At 48.8% G+C, this 17,181-nt stretch overlaps 1 pseudogene; it reads left to right on the forward strand.

Annotated features, from left to right (window-relative positions):
• The first annotated feature begins 2,042 nt into the window (after window positions 1-2,042).
• LOC102824736 overlaps window positions 2,043-17,181 on the forward strand; it is a 57,854-nt pseudogene continuing 42,715 nt past the window's right edge.

Consider the following 17,181-nt stretch of genomic DNA (forward strand, 5'->3'; position numbering starts at 1 on the left):
ACATATGAGGGGGCTTCAAAATATTCATGGGAAATGGGAACTAAAAGATAATGGGATTTTTCCATGACCTTTTTGAGGCAGATCTAGCATTATCCGTAACTTGATCAGTCATTTTCCACATTGTGATATGGTTGGCTAATTATGTATCTAATGCTCCCTCTTGATCATCAGCTCCTTGCATCTACGGATGCCCCTTTTAGCTCTAACACGCGTCTTAGATGCTTAAATGCCGATGTTGCACTGGGGACCCTGATAGACAAAACAAACAAACAAACAAACAACCAAAAACCTGCATTTCACACATTCATCCAAGTGACAACATTGTATACCCACTTCATGCAATGCCTGGGGACAGACAGGTTCAAACAAAAACAACAAAAAAATATATTTGTTTGATTTCCCATGATTTCTGCCCACATGCAAGACCCAAGAATGGGATTTAGAAACACCCTCTAACTTGTCTCCCTCTGCCCTGTTCCTGTCATTAACCATTCCTGAGACTGTTTCTCCTTTTATTTTCTGTGTTATGTTGACACCTGGTTTCATGCAAAGCCCAGAACAGGAACAGCACTGAGAATCCAGGGTCTTTCCTTGAATGAGGCAATCTTTGGTCACTGGGGAAGAGGGGTGAACTTGGGGAAGTGTCTGAGGGTTAACACGGAGGTGAAGGAGATTCCAGGACACAACATCTGCTTCCCCAGAGTCCATGTGGATTAAGGAAAAGGCTGGAAGTCCCCAGAGGAAGCTCTGAACGCTACTCACAAGCCACACCCCTTCTCTTCCTGTTGTTTCCCAGAGTGGGTAAGGGACCTAGGGGAGGGAGTATCTTCTGGAGCATCAGGGTGGAGACAGATGCCACAGAACATTACAGGGGAAGGGAAAAAGACAAGGAGTCAGTGGACGAAGTCATGACCCCATTCTCTCCTTATGCGTTTGGAAAGGGGTTTGGGGGACTGTTTGTCTCCTGCAGTTGGACTTTGTCCTTGCTGTGGATCTCCCTTCTTACAAGTTAAGCAAGAGAGGAAGCTTATCAGTAGGAGCAATAATCAGACCACCCAAGTATTAAGCAGGCCACTAGGCCTTGTGGGCCAGCCTCGGGACACCAACTCCCAGCATCTGGTGCCCTTAGACCTATGTGATATCACAGTTTCCCTTTGGGGGAGGAAGCTCCATCCTGTAGCAGCTGAGCCCTTTCCCCAGGAGGTCTGGGCTCCTTGGTGCCAGCAGGATCATTGACTAGGCAACCCAGAGTGAGCACCAACGTCCTTCTAGACAATCCAGGTATTTCTTGTTCAAATCTGGACAGTGCAATTAGGAGAACACTGCTCCATGGGGTCATCATGTTGGTGGAAATAAGACTCAAGGGGAATGAACCCAAGAGAAGGTCAAACTCAGGGACAGGGCATGTCACTTGATCCATTCATCTTCCCGAGTATGCTCTCTTCCCCAGGACTGTGCTAGCCTTTGTTCTTATAGAGAGATTAGTATTTCTTTCACAGGTTGGACAGATGAGGGACTAGATGACTTGGACAGAAGCCAATGAGACCTCATGGCTCCAAATGGTGGTAGGCCCGTGTGTGTGTGTGTGTGTGTGTGTGTGTGGCGAGGGAGGAGATGCTATCGGAGGTGTGGGAAGCTACGATGCTCATGTGCTGGAGGATGGGGCTGGCTTGGCAACCAGGGGTGTGACTCACCAACCTTCTCTGCCCAGGTTTCCAAGGTGGGTGGATGTACCCAGGCTATTTTCTTCCCTGTCATTCATTGCCTTTATCAAAACGGATATGCATGGATCGGCCAAGGCCTGGGATGCAGATGACTGTGCTGGACTTTGCTTCTTCCCAAAGGCCGTGGAGCTGGAATGAGTTCCACTGGGGGTATGCATGTGCACACATGATTGTCTGTGTGTGTCTGTGTATATATATACGTGTCTGTGTCTGTACATATATTGGCTTTGAAGCCAAGAAGAAGAGATAGAATGGATCTGGTGGGGCAGCTTGCCAGGTATATCCACAATCTCCACCTGCGGCCCCAGATCAGGGGCCATGTTGCAGCAGAGCCCAGGCTGGCTGCGGGGACGGCTCACACCAGATGCTGCCTTTCTGGTACCAAGCCCAGCTCTTGGTGAGACCACTGGGGCTGCAGGGCTGTGGAGCCCTTGATCCATGTTCAGCACACCTGCTTCCCTTCTCTGTACACTTGAAAGGGTGCTGAAGGGGTCAGCGACAAAGACAGAGACAAGTATTCAAATCTATTTGGTTCCTTGTTTTACGAATAGAAATTGAACTCACACCCCAAGATGAGAGCAAATATGGGGTATGTGGTCAAATGAACCTACCATTTTCCTAAGATAGGAAGGAACCTCAAAACTCTCTAGAAGCCTAAAGGTCAGGACCAAGGAGGAGATTGGGCCAGTACTAGAACATAAACTAGGGAGGCAACCAGACAAGAGTTCAAATCTATCTCTGTGTCCTTGGGTAAGTTACTTAACGTCTCTGAATCCTAGGTTCCTAACTGGATACATCCAAAAGTTGTCATCCTCATTAAATATAGCTTTGGGATGTCCTTAGGAGGTATTCAGTAATTATCAGTTCTTGTCCTTGATCAACAGTCCCATCTGGCGCCTCACCAGGACTCCAAGTAATGGGGCGTTCCTAGTTGCAAATAATAGAATGCAGGTTTTAATAGAAAAATTGTTTATTAGCAGATTTGTTCAAATTCTTATCATCACTGCAAGGCTGGAGAGCCTCTCTTAGAAGAAATGCCCAAACCTTACCCTAAGATTTAGAAAGGTTAAGTAACTCAACAAGCTACAGAGCTAATAGGTGGCAGAAGATGCTTTGAACTGGGGTGGTTCTGAACCCAAAGTCCATGTCTTTTCCTCGGAGAACTGTGACCTCTTGAAGGAGGAAGAAGGCTTTTTTTTTGGATCCTGCACCCCCAGTGAGTGCCTAGCACCCTCCCAGGCCTATTGCAGGTGTGGGTGAGTGGCTAAGTGAGAGAATGAAAAATAAACTAGCCATAAACTGAGTCTTCTTAAAGAAGGCTTCTCCCTGCTCAGGGTTCTGGTCACATGAGGAATTCAGTAAATGTCGGCTGTTCGGCTGATAGTCTCTCTCCCTCGGTGCACCATCTTCTTCGCCTGTGCCGGCCACTGTGTCTTTGGCTTCCATCACCCAAGGGAGTTGTTGACATTGGTGCTTTCTCTGGACTGCCAGACTTTGACACCTCTGACTCCATACTGGGAGTCCTTGGGAAGCAAGCTGTGAAAGAAAAAAAAGGAAAAAATGACTTTATTCCTATATACCACTGCTGTTCCTTCCGCATCCCTGGGCCATGGCTCAGCTTACTTGGTCACAGTTTTGGATTGAACTGTGTCATGGAAAAAAAAAATATATATATGAGTGGGTTTCAAAAAGTTCATGGACAAAAGGACAAAAAGGTTATATAATTTTCCTATGAACTTAGGGCTTTTCTTTGTAGCCACTATCAGTTAAATTAGAGAAGTCAGACTGGACTGGTGGTGAGGCATAATCATAATCTCTTGAATCCAAATCCTCTTCCTGAATGGATTTTGATCAAAGAAAACTGAAAGCAATGAATTGAAAGGTTGCTGGTTGAAAGCCATCTTTGATGTTACGTAAGAAAGGGCTGGCAATCTGCTATCCTAAAGATGACAGTCAAGAGAACTCTGTGGATCTCAGTTCTCATCTATAGCACATGGAGTCCCATGACTTAAACCTTGATGGCAATGTGCTTGGTTTCTTTTTTTTTTTCTTCTGACGTGAGGTCTCATCTAAAACATGAATGACAGGCAAGTCCCATTTTGACACCCTGCTTCAGCTTATGTGGGGGGGTGTGGCCTACAGCGGGTGTCCAGAAAGGGTCTATGGGCTGATGGGGTGACCTCAGTGGGGAGCCAACACCCCCCAACAGTCCCTGCTGCCACACAGTCTCAGCCCTCTGCCCCTCCCGCCGTGGGAAGGGATCCGAAGGGGGATTTTGGGCTGAGCAGCCGCTTCCATGAGGTCAGGCTTTGGTGTGGGCGGCAGTGGGAGGCACAGCTGGCCGGTCGGGGTTGGGGACGCCTCTTGGGGACGAAGCCTGGGCCAGGGCAGAGTGTGTCAGCCAAGTGGAGTCCCCATGGCCTCATTTTCAAAGTCATTTGCAAGGCTGAGCTATTCCTTTGTCTGCACCCGAGGACCCCCCACTTGCGGCCACAGCCTGGGAAAATGTGTGCAGTCAGGGCCCCTGCGACCTCTGGAAGCCACAGGAGTGGGGCCTGGCAGCTGTTCTGCATGGAGCCACCCGTGCATCAGTCTGGCTGGCCGGTCCCAGCTGTAGGCTCAAGCTGGCCTCTGCCTGGCTGGGGAGCCCAGAGCATAAAAGATGGACTTGGTCCAGGTGCCCTGACTAGCCTCTCAAGGTGCCCATGGTCTATTAAAGAGAGAGGCAGCCCCCTGGCTTTGAGGTCCACAGAAATTCCTCCCCTTTTACATCCTTTCAATACTTGCTCCATGACCCAAGGTAAGTCCCTTCATCTCTTCAGGCCTCTGTTTTTTTCTGTGAAATGGGAATAGGATTTCAGGTCGGGGGGCTTTGATGAGATGAAGCAGTAGCTGATTTACAGAACATGACCAATAATGTCTGTGTTCCAAGCAGAGGAACGTCCATTATGGCCTTTCTGACCATTGGGCCTGCACTCACCCCAAAGGGGACCCTCATTCCCTGGCCCAGGTTTGACTCTGTCTGCAGCGCCTTCTCCCCAAAGACCTGCTGATCTAAAGACAGAGCTGAGCCAATCCAACTGGCTTTCTTGGATGTTTGAATGAAGGGGAACAGAAACAGATTGTAACTCATGCCAAGTCATGTGATACAGAGTAGAAGCACTCCCCAGGGTTTACTTGGCTGGCATCGTTACACAACTAGGGCACCAAGTCTTTTTTGGTACCACTGGGTGGTCCAAACCAACAACCTTTAGGCTACTTATAGATCACAAATCCTTTGTACCCCTCAAGAACTGAAGGGAAGTAGAGGCTGAAGGTTTGGAGAGTTGAATGTGGCAATAGGGGTGACCTATAAGGATGCTCTGAGACCTCTAATGTCAGGCCCAGTCCTCAGTGCCCCCTCCCTGGGACTTTGCCTAATATTCCGGGTCCTCTTTCTTGGTCAAATCTATCTGCTTTAAAGAAACACTACATTTTTTCCAATCTTTGGTATTAAGACATTGTATCTGAAGGAGTGTCTTCTCAAAATACAATTGCTTTTCTGAGATAAAAGCAATACCACCAATGACAATTATTATGCAATAACATAATACTAAAATCGATCCCAATATTCAATAATGAAGGAGTCCTGATGGCGCAGTGAGTTAAGTGTTGAACAAAGTCGGTGGTTCAAACCCACCAGCTGCTCAGAGAAAGATGCAGAAAGATGAGGCTGTCTGCTCTGGTAAAGACTTACTTTGGGGTCTCTCTGAGTTGGAATTGACTCAGTGGCAGAGGGTCTTGTTTTGGTATTCAATGGCAACTTCATTTTCTCATTGGAACCTTACAACAAATTTGTTGTGAGGAAGGTGGTTTTGTCTTTATTTTCAGGTAATGAAAGGGAGGCTCAGAGAAGTTAAGTAATGTGTGAAAGGCCACACAGCTGCAGGGTTGGGGCTGGGATTCAGTCAGCCCTGGCTTATCCTAAAGTCGTCATTCTGAGTCACTCCAGTGCGCTGGGGGCAAAGGCCACTCAGTGGTAGCATCTTCTCCTTTCATGCAGGTGACCCTGGTCAATTCCTGATTAATGTAGCAAGAAAAACCTACCAAATTCAGCCAGTGAAAACCCTACGGATCCTGACGTCCCACCCACCTGGTCACAGTGATCATGGGGACGGTGCAGGACTGAGTAGGGTTTCGTTCCTTTACTCACAGACTCACATGACTCGGGCCATCTTGACAGAAACTAGCAACATGTAGTCATTTAGTTATTAGCTGTGGTTGTGAACATGAACACTCAGATCTGCTGCAGGGAGAGGGCTTGACCAAGAACCCAAATCCTGCAAAGTGCTAACACCACAAATCCCGCAGGCTGGTCCCAGCACTGACGTGGGGTTGGGGTGGAGTAAGGCAGGATAAGACAGGCCAGTGTCTGACAGCAATTTCAGCTCGAGTACTCCCCCTCAGCCTCCCGGAAATTTATTAAAACTGTGCCGTCATCTAACGCATCCCTACCCTTTCTCCTCCAGTGGGGTGGGTGGTTCCGTGTCCCAGTGCCACCAGGTCGGGCAGCCTCCTCTGACTCTTGTCCTAACTTTCCTCACAGGCATTTCCCCCAATCAATCTCTTCTACATCTAACCTGTTTTGGCATCTGCGTCTAAGAGGAACCGAACTGAAGTAGACACATGGGTTAGAGATGTGCTGCATTATGCTATAAGAGGCAGAGCTAAACGGGCCAGGCAGTGTTTATGAGAAAGCACAGGCTTACCCCCTCTGGACCCTTTCAGCTGTTCTCCACGCCCCCTACCCTCCATCCTTCCCGGCTTGTCCATTAGTTCTCGTACTCAGAGGACCACAGTATTGGTTAGTCCAGAGGCTGAGCTGCTATAAGAGAGGGGCAGGTGGGAGGGCTTGGAGGGACTCTGTCACACACCGGGAATGGGAGATAAGGAGAACTGGAAAATTAGTTCCAAGGAATAGTCTCCTATCTGCTTGGTTGAAACATGAGAATACAACTCCACAGATTCACTGAGTGCTGTGTCTGCGGAAGGCTTGTAAGGGTCCCCATGAAGTATCAGCCTCCTGCAACTGCAAGGAGTTGTTCGTTATTGCTGAGCTGGCTGCAACTCACGGCGACCCTATGTACTGCAAAAAAAGAACGCTGTCTGGTCCCGTCCCACCTTCATGAGTGCTGGCATGTTTGAGTCTACTGTTGCAGTCACTGTAATACCTTCCAGCCTTGGGTCATCGGTCAGCACTATACCAAACACTCTTCTGTTGTGACCCATAGTGTTTCATTGGCTTGCCAGGCATTTCTTCCTAGTCTCTCTTGGTCTGGAAGTTCCACTAAAACCTGTCCACAATGGACAACCCTACTGGTATTTGAAAGACTTTTGGCAGATCTTCCAGCATCACAGCAACACGCCAGCCACCACAGTATAGCAAATGGGCAGATGGATGGTGTCTGCATAGAATGAATATCTCTCAATTGATCAAAGTAGGTCCCCAAGTATCCCCCGAAAGCAAGACACATTCATGACACTGTGCCTGTCTGAGGCCTTCCACACAGTTAGACTAAAGACCATCTTTGGATCTTAGAAAAGTGGCAGTGAAGTCTGGAGTCACACTTGGGTGACTATTTCCCAAGAGGAATTGGGTCTTTCTGCCACTTTGTCCCTCTGACCCTGCAGCCAAGACCAGCTCTACCTATAAGCGGCTGCCACCTCAGACACGCCAGGAAGTGCCCTGGCCATCCCAACAGTGTGTCTTATTATTAAAACTCATACATCACATGCTGAAGCAAAGACCCAGCATGGGGGAATTGGAATCCTGCAGCATGGGCTAGATCCATCACCTTCTAAATCAGGTACATCAGCCCGTGAATCAAACACATCACCTTTGGATGAGATGGACTCCCAGTCGAATTAGACGCATCACCTATTGAATCAAATGCAACTCTGATTGAATCAGAAACTGCACCTCACCTAGTAAATCATCTAAATATTACCCACATTACAAGTTGGAATAGCTGCCTCACCAATACGTTTAACAGACGACATGTTAAAGCCGCTATAACATTTAAACAATTACCCACAGAAACAAACTCAATACATCCTTCGCTCAAGCTGGATGATCAACGTTTCAAGAGGGAGGAATCCCACCCAGATACATGGTCTTTCCGTTTTTCTTCCTCCCAGGCCACCCGCCTTCACAACTAGAGTCATTTCTCCTTCAGACACATGCTGAGGAGAGGCAGGGGGTGGGGGATCCTGACCACAGCCCAGGGGAGACCCAAGTGAAATCTAAGACAGCAGACCAGATGGAGACCCATCCGGCTGCAGACCGATTTTGCTTAATCTGCACAGTTCTCATAACATAGTGAAGATTTCAAAATCAGAAAAATTCACATGAAAAACCTGGAGGTTTGTCTTCCCCACACAACGTGAGAACCGGCACTTAATAGGACTGTCTGCCTACTGATGGAGTCCCTGGGTTGTGCAGAAAGTTAACACACTTGACGGGAGTATGTGTAGTCTACCTAGAGATACCTTGGAGTCCTGGTGTGATGCTGTGGGTTAAAGCACTGGATTGCAAGGTCTGTTTGAACCACAAGGTCGGCAGTTCAAACTCACAAGCTGCTCATTGGAAACCCTATAGAGGGTGGCTATGAGTCGGAACCAACTCGATGGCGCTTAACAACAGAGGTACCTTGGAAGAAAGGCCTGGCAACCTACTTCCAAAGCATCAGGCCTCGAAAGCCTTATGGAGCACAGTTTTACTCTGAATAGGTTTGATAGCAACTGGTGGTGATGGTGATGGGGGATTTTTCCAGCAATGTATCACCAAGCCTTTCAACTGAGGTGCCTCTGGGTGAACTTGAACTTCCAACCTTTCACTTAGTAGCCATGTGTGTTCACCCTTGGCACCACTCAGGGGCGTTACCCAGGCTCCAGTGTTTGAAGGAAACAATATGGAAAACTTGGAGGACATATTTTCCAGCCATCACTTAGCTGTTCCTGTGTGAGGAGAATTGTTGGAGGTTTCACACAGGGGACTGCTGGGTCCACAGTTTTTGAAAACTCATTGGGTAGTCATATGGAGATTATAGAGGTGAGGTCCAGAATTGGGGGAAATTCTCTGGGGTCAGGGAAGGAAAACTGAGCCTGCCCGTTGTCTTTCATGCCTTTTTATAGCCACCTGGCATTGGATCCCAACCACTTACCCAGCAGCCAACATCTTTACCCCGTGGTTAGGGTCTATTAGAGAAGACCCCCCTCAGAACAGGGTGTTAGCTACAAAAGTGTTGACACACACTCGGAGAGCAGCTCTGGTGGAACCGAGCAAACAGTGACCAGTCTACTATTTTAAAGTTGTAGCCCATTTACTATAGAAGTCTGAATTTAGGACTCTATGAGTTGTGACGTGATTCTCTGCTCTTACAATTGCATGCCAGCTGCACAGCCACAATGACAGTACATTATATTTGTGTGCAAGTATCTAAAGTGGTGGTTTGGTCACAGTAAGCACTCCAATATAGCATGGTTTTCAAACCTTGCTTTGGCTTTCGTAAAATTTTTTAATATAGTAGGAGCTCAGGGAAGGGGGCTACTGGGTGCCTTGGCTCCACCCCCACAGGTTCACAGAGCTGGTGTCCCTTCTAGACCTCACCAGATTGGCTCCTTTGGGGAGGAATTTTCAGTGTCCCCAGCAGCTTTTGGACCACACGCAAGCAAGTGAAATGAAGGACACAGCTCTGTGTCTTACGCTCTTCTTCTTCTGGCTTGTGGACATGTTTCGTAAAGGTGTGTTTTGTAAGTACTGGGGGCTTCTGCTGCCCAAACAGCTAACTATAAGACAGGATGGGGCCCGAGTGCAGCACCTGGCTGGAAGCTCAGTCTGAGACCTCCCCTGGGAAGCAAAAGGAAGAAGGCTCAGGAAGTTCTGGAGGAGGCTTGGAGCCCCACTGTGGGTGCCAGGAAAGCTAGGAAGTCTTTGTAAATAGGGGACTGGCTTCTGGGCCCTGGCCACCACTCTGCCCCAGTAAGAGACACTGGCGGTTCCCTTCACCTCTTAGCTTTTCTCCAGAGATCTTCAAAGGAAAGTCAGAAGGAAACATACTCATCGGCACATCACACCTTTCCTGTTCTTTGTGGTGTGTGCTGTGTGGTGGGCTCCTGCAAAGCTGGGGGTCCCTCCCACCCCTTCCCCAGGAGGGCCTCCGGGATGATACTGCCATACTTGTCATTTTCTTCATGTTAAGTGCCATCCAGTCGGTTCCAACTTATAGCGACCCTGTATAGGGTTTCCAAGGAGTGGCTGGTGGGTTTGAACCATCAAATGTGCAGTTAGTAATCCAGTGCTTATACTCTAGCACCACATCAGAACTCTGTATTTGTCATTAAGAGGATGCTTTTTCAACTGCAAAACATGTTATTAGACCATCAACCATCTGCTGTCTCCCTACCATGTACTTTGAGACAATGAGTTTGTCCTTCTCATACAGTGACTGAGGACAAAAGTGTCCATCCTCAGTAACAGGGGCTGGAGGAATGAGGTGGAGGGGGGAATAGTGGAGGGTGAGAGATGGGGGAACACACTATCCAGTTCAATTAGGGCCGTCCATGAAAACCCCTTTGTGGTCAGTTGGATATTCCAAGTCTAAAACTTCTTCGGATTTCCGGGCAGATCTTTGACGTTTTTTTGTTTTCTTTTTCATCAGGCATTCCTCCTTCCCAAACGAGTTGAAATGCTCTAAGTCACAGTATTATCCTTCTGCCTTAGGCTGGGTTGTCTAGAGAATCAGAACCAGTGAAACTTATATATGTATTGTTTTGTTGTTGTTAAGTGCTGTCGAGTCAGTTCTGACCCATAGCGACCCTGTACAGGGTTTCCGAGGGTGTAAATCTTTACGGGAGTAGAAAGCCTCATCTTTCTCCCGCGGAGCAGCTGGTAGTTTCGAACTGCTGACCTTGCGGTTCACAGCCCGATTCGTAACCACTACGCTACCAGAGTTCCTTATATATGTATAAAAACATATATAATATATATAAAGAGAAGTTTATATCAAGGAAATGACTTTCAATTGTAGAGGTGGGAGAGTCCCAAGTCTGGGCCAGATGAACCAAGATTGGCAAGCAGGACCAGCAAGCAGACAGACAGACAGACAGGCAGGCAGGTCTAACAGGCAGACAGGCAGATAATAAAGCAGGCCACTGGCTCAAGTCCAAAGAAGTGGAGGTTGGAGGATGAGCCAGATGCAAGATCCAGACCGAACAGAAAGCCAGCAAGCTTATCAGGCCACACCCCCGAGGAGCCATCCTTTCAGTTGATTGGTTACTCATAGCCAATCATCATAGAGTTAACTACACTGTATTAGGTCTCTCCATGGGATAACCACATCCCAGCTGCCACACCACTGGGAATCCTGGACCAAACAAGTTGACACAGTTGACAAAACCTAAACTATCACACCTCCCACCTCAAAAAAACCCCAAACTTGTTGCTTAGTGGATTCCATCTCACAGTGATTCTGCAGGTCAGAGGGTCCTGTAGTCTCATGGGATCTCCAAGGCTGTAATCTTTATGGAAGTAGACTGCTCTGGAGCAGCTGGTGTGTTCAAACTGCCAACCTTCCAGTGAGCATTTGAGTGCTTAACCACTACACCACTAGGGCTGCCTTCCCTCACCTGTTACTGTTGGTTCTGACTCATGGTGACCCCATGTACAACAGAATGAACCACAGGCTGACCCTGTGCCATCCTCAGAATCCTTGTGAAGTTTGAGCCTGCTGTGTCCTTTTATACGTTTGTCGTTGGTAATGGCAGGTGTCACCTACAGGGTGATTCTGCAATGCTCACTGTCCTCCTGTTGTATTTCCTGAGAGTTCAGAATGCAGGTCCTCCTGAGGACTGTCTGCAGGCAGCACATGCAGGAGGCTGTCTTACGGTGCAGCCATCAGCAGAGATTGAGTCTTCCTGGGCCAGGACCTCTCCCATGCCTGGCCTTTCCTTGCCTTCTGGGCTGGTTGTTCTGGCTGTCCTCTGAACTTCCCCTGGACTGTCTGAGGAGGAGTGGCTGTCCCCTGTACTATACCCTGAACTGCTGGGGTGGGGGTGGGGGCTGCCTTGGGGAGACAGGGCCTAGCTGTCCACTGGACTGTCCCTGTGAGCTGACCTCAGGAGGGCCTGGTTGTTCTATAGGCTGCCCGGTGGCTAGGGGAAGGCTGGCTGTCCCTGTGGGCTGCCCTGGGGGTACTCTGGCTGTTCCTATAGGTTACCTGGGGGTAGGGGGAGTTCGCTGTCCTGCATGTTGTTCTGGGGGAAGGGAGGATATCTGGCTGTCCCATGGGCTGTCCTGAGGGAGGGTGACTCAGGTTTGACAGGTAGGCGGCTCAATCTTGACATCCAATTTGGATTGGGGTCTGAGCCTCAGCCTGGTGCTGCTCCAATCGCAGGGTCCTCAGTGAGGTCCCTGTTCTTGAAACCAGCAAGTGCCTGCAGGAGACATGTCCCAATCTGTCCACTGGTGGGTGACCGACCAGGAAAGCAGTAGAGAGGGCAGAGAAAGGGGAACAGAGAGATAAGACAGTCACCTTTGCAGGGCCGGAACTAGGCTGGATGCTGGTGTTGACAGGGACAGTAGGTGAAGAAGTCACTGGCTAGCACGTGTGAGGAGGAGAGACTCTGAGGGAGCCATCAGATCACTGTGGTGACCAGTGTAACTTCCTGAAGCCAGGCACCATGCAGGTGCTCAGGCCGGACACTATCCAATCCTTACAAAGCAAAATAGTGACATCATTTTTACTTCTACTTTGGTGCATGAGAAAACTAAAGTACAAGTGATGTAAATAATGTGTTCTCATTTTACAGGGTAAAAAGCCCTGTGAGGTGACTGGCAGAATAGAGATCTAAATGCAAACATGCCTGACTCTCCAGACTGTTTCCTTCAAGATTATGGAAGTGTTTACGTGTGAGATTGTGTGTGTGTGTGTGCTGCCCATGGAGGGACATGATGCGAATGAAGAGGCCCAGGAGTGACAATGTCCAGGAGGGGGCACACCCTGCCCCTCTTCCAGTAAGGGGCCAGCCTTTCCCCAGAGGGCTCACTCCACCCAAACACACCCAACTTCTACCTGGAAAAAGGGATTTCTGCCAGTGAGTGCCTGGAAAGGCTCTGCTTGGGTTCTTGGGCAAATGGGGTGACAGTTGTCTTCCATGCCAAAGCAATTGCTAAGCCCCATTCTGACCAGCCTCCTCTGCTGCCACCACAGAAATGCCACAGGCGGGTAGCTTAAATAATAGAAATTAACTTTCTCTCAGAGGTCTGAGTTCAGGGTGTGGCTCTGCAGAGAGGTTCTTCCTTATTGGTTAAGTGCCCTCAAGGTTAAGTGCCACTTGGTTAAGTGCCCTCAAGTTGGTTCCAATTCATAGTGACCCTGTATAGTGTTTCCAAAGAGTGGGTGGTGGGTTTGAACCTCTGACCTTGTAGTTCAAGCTGACCTTGTGGTCCAGTGCTTTATCCTACACCACTATACCAGGTCTCCTCATTGTTGTTGTTGTTAAGTACCATCGAGTCGATTCCAACCCATAGCGATCCTGTATAGGGTTTCCAAAGAGCAGCTGGTGAGCTTGGACCACCGACCTTGCAGTTCAAATGGCTTTGTAGTCTGGTGCATTAACCCACAGCACCACACCAGGAAGTCCTTCTTATCATTAGCGCCATGAATTCCTTGATGTTTGTCGCCCCATATGTATGAGTCTGTCTGCATCTTTTCTGCTCTTCTTATAGCTCAATAATAGACCAAAAGAAAACCCCTGTTTCTAGACAGGGTCACATTTTCAGGTACAAGGGTTAGGATTTCAGCACATGTTTTGGAAGAGACAGTCCGTCCAGATACAGCCCTCTTTGTGCCTGTGATCCCGGCCCTCCCTCCTTGTTCTGCTGTCTGTGTGCTGTAATTAGCAGCCTTGCCAAAGGAGACACTCAGCTGACAGCCTGAACTTTTCTACCCAAAGTAGCCGTCCATGTCTGAGGTCCCTGGAGAGTCTCAAAGGTCACAAGAAAAGAGCTGCTTCTGAGGGCTCCTTCTGACTGGAGCGAGGTTTCCTGGCTTAACACTGTTTGTATTCAAGGAGCTCAATGGTTGAAGCCACAGGTGTGGACTGAAGGGACATGAAAAGACTGGAGTCCCCCCAATTTGGCACTGTCATAGGTTAAGTAGGTATCTTTACTTTCTTTGGCTACAGGATCGTGTGTTCAAGTGTTCCCTTAAGCAGGAGCTGATTGGGTGAACATGTGGGTGGAGTGAGGGGTGTGACATGGGAAGAGTCAGGAAAGAATGCCGGGGTCTTGAGTACCATATTAAGGGTCTTGGACATCATTCCACAGGTGATACGGTGAAGGGTTTGAAGCAGGGAAGTAGCAGTTGTAGGATGGAATCTTCTAGTCACTGTGGATGACAGAGCTGAGGGGAGGGGGTGAAACTGAAATAATTAGGACTTTATGACAACGATCCACATAGTAACGGGGTGATGCGAGGCCTAGGGTAGGCAGTGGAGGTAGAAATTTCTGAAAATATTTAGGAGGTGAGTGATTGGATTGGGAGGCTCTGGGTATATTTGGCAGGTGACATAGAACAGGACATGAGTTTGAGAGAGAGGAAGAGAGGTCTGGAACACAACTTGGGCGGCAAAGGTTGGGACCAGGTGCCACCAAGAGAGGTTGTGTGTAGCCAGTGGGAACGTCTGGCAGCAGGAGCCTCCCTGCTTTCCTCCCTCTCTCGACCCCATGCCAGCTGACTGGTGCATCTTTCTTTCCATCCAACAGGAATATCTGGAGCCAGAGGAGCCGGAGGAGCCAGAGTGGAGGCCTGTACTTTGGGTGTGGAGCATGCTCACTGTCTTTGTCCCCTATAAGGTGCTCTTTGGGGTCCCCGGACAGTGCTAGGAGGTGAGTCTGTGGCAGCAAGCAGAGAAAAAGCAAACACGGGCCCAGATCCTAAAGCAACTGTGATGGGGGACGCAGCACTGGACGGAAACCACCAACTTGTGTCATTTTGCCTCCGATTGACCTCTCAGAGCAAGGGGTTAAACGTTTCTTTAAAAACCCTACAGTGCCTTGGAGATCAGCTGAATGAACAGCTCCTAATTTCCTGAATGTGTTACCTGGCTTCTGAAGAGATATAAATGGTGGGTTTTATGGGCAGCGGCATGGGCCAGTGGGCTAAGGACAGGCCGGGGAGCCAGCAAGGACGCGACCTGGGCGCCTGGTGACCGCTTGACTCGAGGTGTGACCTTGGGCCAGTTGCTTAACCTGTTTACACCTTAGTTTCCTTGGCTGAAAAATGGGAGTCCTGGTACCAGTGAGCCTCACAGGGGGGCTGTGAGCAGGAGCTAATTGATGGCTGAAGTGTACCCTGGATGTCTCCAGCTCGAGTAAACTACTAAGTAATTACGCAGCGCCTCGGAGCGCTGGCAGACAACATGCAGGGCATGCTTCCCAGGCCGAGGGGCCCGAGAAGACCTGGCTCAGCTAAACGCCAGCCACTCACCTCGCTGAGTCCCTCCCGGGAGAACCCCTTGACAAGGTCATTTCTCATCTCCCGGAACCCTTTCTCCGCTGAGCTTCCATATCACTGCTTTCTCAGACCGGCTTTTAACCTTATTTTCTGCAAGATGCAGCTCTTTTGTTAATTGACAGCCCTGTGAACAATGACATTTGTTGAGCGGCCAGTATAGGCTGGACACTGTGCTGTGTGTTCTCTCATGGAAACCTCCTGCCAGGGTCAATGGAGCGGGATTCTATTGTTCCCACTTGACAGATGTTGAAACTGAGGCTAATAGAATATAAGCTTGCTCTGTGTATCCTCTCATACAAACCTCTCCCTCACTGCCCCCATTTAAGGAATAAGCCTGGCCAGTCCTGAAAAGGCAGGAAAGGGATTTGAACCCAGAGTTCTCTGACTTTTCATTGCATTGATGACGTGGCATGGGCAGGGAGCAAGGTAGGAACGTCACTAGAACCTGGACAATTATTCCCATCTTTACTGTAAGCTGCTGTGAGGCTCGGGACAAATTGCTTGATCTTTCTGAACCCACCTTTTCTCACTGATGTACACCACAGCTGCAGATCTCATTCATAAATGTGTGTCATTGTAATACAGTTTTTAGTATATTAATAGGAGCTCTGGGTAAGTGTTTACCTGCTAACAAGAAGGTTGGTGTTTCAAACTCACCAGTTGTTCCTTGGGAGAAGATTGTGGCAGTCTGCTTCCATATAGATTTACAGTCTCAGAAATCTTGTGGGGTGGTTCTACACTGTCCTATGGAGTTACGATGAGTTGGAATTGACTTGGAGACAATGGGTTTGTTTTTTTGTTATTAATATGTCATGAGTCCTTGGTTGGTGCAAATGGTTAAGTACTCAGCTACTAACTGCAAGCTTGGCAGTTTGAATGTACTCAAAAGTGCCTCAAAAGAAAGACCTGGCAGCTTGCTTCCAAGAAGTCACAGTCTCAAAAACCCTACTGAGCATTTTGATTCTGCACACATGGGGTGGCCATGAGTTTGAAATAAACTCAACAGCCACCGGTTTTAGTTTATTTGAGTCTCTGTTATTTGCAGCTGGGCTAAATGAGCTGTGTGGTCAGGCATTGTGCCTTACATCAAATTCCCTGTAACAAATTGCACATGCAGACTATGTTCTGCCCTGTGTCCAGCTCGGGACCAGAGTCCAGTGGGCGAGACAGATGCATGAGCAGCAGGTTCCAAAAGAATCTGTTGTCCAGAGTTGGCATTCCTTCTTTCTTACGTCCACCTGCTTCAGCTGGTCAGTGGGCAGGGGTTGCTGAAGTGTATTCCCGAAGGGGGTAGTGGTCCTTGGGAAACAAAGCGCTTGCCCTCAGCTCTCCTGAGCGGAGCCTGAGGAGTGGAGAACGTGGACTGTGACCTGAATCACCTCTGATGCCGATCTTGTAGGGGAGCTTTGGTCTGGAGACTGCATCAGCAGGGACCTTCTCCAGCCGGAGGCACTGGGAACCTGGAGCAAGCCAGAGCTCTCCCCAGTGGAATGGAACTAAACAACCAAACCCAACTCATTGCCAAAATATCACTGATCTATAAGGAGTCCTGGTGTGGCACTGTGGGTTAATGCGCTGGACTGCAAAGTCGTTTAACTCACAAGGTCGGCGGTTCAAGCTCACCAGTCACTCCATGGAAACCCTATACAGGGTCGCTATGGGTCAGAATTGACTAGACAGCACTTAACAATAATAGGTTTTCCAAGGTTATAAGTCTTTATGGAAGCACACTGCCATATAGTTCTCCTGTGGAGAGACTGGTGGGTTTGAACCACTAACCTTTTTATTAGCAGCTGATAGTGCTTAACCACACTGCACCACCAGACCTCCTTTGAGGGAGCTGAACATCAGCACCAAATCTCCCAGCTGCTCCTGAGGGGCGCTGCACCATCAGCCACGGG

This window comes from Chrysochloris asiatica, unplaced genomic scaffold (assembly GCF_000296735.1).
Source record: "Chrysochloris asiatica unplaced genomic scaffold, ChrAsi1.0 scaffold00065, whole genome shotgun sequence".
Classification (NCBI taxonomy): domain Eukaryota; kingdom Metazoa; phylum Chordata; class Mammalia; order Afrosoricida; family Chrysochloridae; genus Chrysochloris; species Chrysochloris asiatica.